Source organism: Amblyomma americanum, chromosome 6 (assembly GCF_052857255.1).
Source record: "Amblyomma americanum isolate KBUSLIRL-KWMA chromosome 6, ASM5285725v1, whole genome shotgun sequence".
Taxonomy (NCBI): Eukaryota; Metazoa; Arthropoda; class Arachnida; order Ixodida; family Ixodidae; genus Amblyomma; species Amblyomma americanum.
Genome location: NC_135502.1, coordinates 17942244 through 17944087, shown reverse-complemented (window position 1 = coordinate 17944087; position 1844 = coordinate 17942244).

Below are 1844 nucleotides of genomic sequence, written 5' to 3'. Positions count from 1 at the left end.
AGGGAGATAAGAGGGAAAAGAAACCGAAAAAAGGAAACACAAACAGAAAGTTCCCAGCACCGGAGCTCAATACATATCGAAATGTCTGGCGCTGCAGGATCCAGAGTAGCAGAAATGGGCATCGCAAAAAGGCGCAAGTAAGTGTTGTTGGCGGCTTTACTGGAAACCGAGGATGACGACGATCTATTCGAGAAAAAGCGGCGTTGCTGGGTGAAACCATGGATGCAAGAGAAGTCCCTTGGTGTTCAGCATAGTCTGTATAACACGCTCCGAGAAGATGGCCCGGAAGAATGCCGGAAACTGCTTCGGGTGCCGCATCAAGTTTTCTCGTGGATACTTGAACGCATCAGACACCGTACTTCGTGCGTCTCGAATTTTGTGCATTTCTTCAGGGGGGATGGGGGGGGGCAAAAGCTAAGATGCTTCGAAGCGACGAAGCAGTTTTTATTATCTTTTTTTTACTACAAAAGCCGCCGTCTGTGTGTACCATGCTCAAGGAGCGGGGTTGTGCTGATCTGAGGGGGAAAATGCCGACAGTCGAGGAGGAAATAATGAGAAAAAAAAACATATGCGCGAAAGATAAAAGAGAAGAAACTCAGAGAAGATGCAGGCAAACATAAAGACGACGTATGCCGCAAAACGCATCTTGCTGTAACCAGTTCATGAATATTGGACTTCAAAAATGTTATTTTTTCGTACATTCTTAGCGCACGCATTCTTCTACGACCAACGTGCGCGAAATCTACGACAGGAACTCGTAATACAGCTCCATCGACACCGGAGCGCCACTCACGGCGGCCCCAACGCGTGGCACCGAGACCGAACTGCCGCCGCATTCTCCCAGGGACGCAGGGACTGAACGTAGCGGGAGAGCGAACGGCCCCTCCCCCGTCGGCTGCTGCCGCCGGAGCAAAACCGGAAGCTGCGTCGCAGCGAGCACTCTCGAAGGCGTGACGTGTACGCAGCCGCCCTCACTTGTGAGAGATAACATCTCCCGTGTGAATACTCCTATACCCGCGCACTGCCGCATTTAAGTAGAGCTTCTTTTTTTCCCGAACAACTGAGCATCGGAACCACCTTCCTGATCAAATTTCGTTTTTACGCCAGACGAATGCTTTCAGGGCAGTGATTGCACTTTGCTTTGTTTAATTTTATTTATTTATTTATTTATTTTATTTGAAAGACTGCCAGTCTCTAGTTGAGACCTTAGCAGGTGGGCATTACACGTATCACAGCAAAGGATAACATTTCTAAAGGCGGCTGTGCGAAAGACAGCTATAAATTAGACAGTTCATAGAATTTATTGCAATAAATTTCTTTTTTGTACGTTATACACTCCTGCGAAAGCACTTGGTGACTGAAAGATGTTAAAATCTAAATAAACTTTGGTTCGGTTTGGTTTATGGGGTTTAACGTCCCAAAGTGGCTCAGGCTATGAGGGACGCCGTACTGAAGAGCTCCGGAAATTTCGACCACATGGGGTTCTTTAACGGGCACTGACGTCGCACAGTACACGGGCCTCTAGAATTTCGCCTCCATCGAAATTCGACCAACGCGGCCGGGATCGAACCCGCGTCTTTCGGGTCAGCAGCCGAGCACCATAACCACTCAGCCACCGCGGCGGCCTAAATAAACTTCGAGTCTATCAGAATGCAAGTCATGCTGCTCAGGCACGTGTATGTTGCGCCTCGAAGAATTATCCATGTATTCAGAAAATTTGCGTTCTTACGATATGCTCGTCAACCCTGGCCATTTAAAGTGTATTTTTGGTGTAACAGCGTTTCCGTGTGAGAAACAATATGAACAGTTATTTTACGATACGAAGAGATATAACTATTTTATGA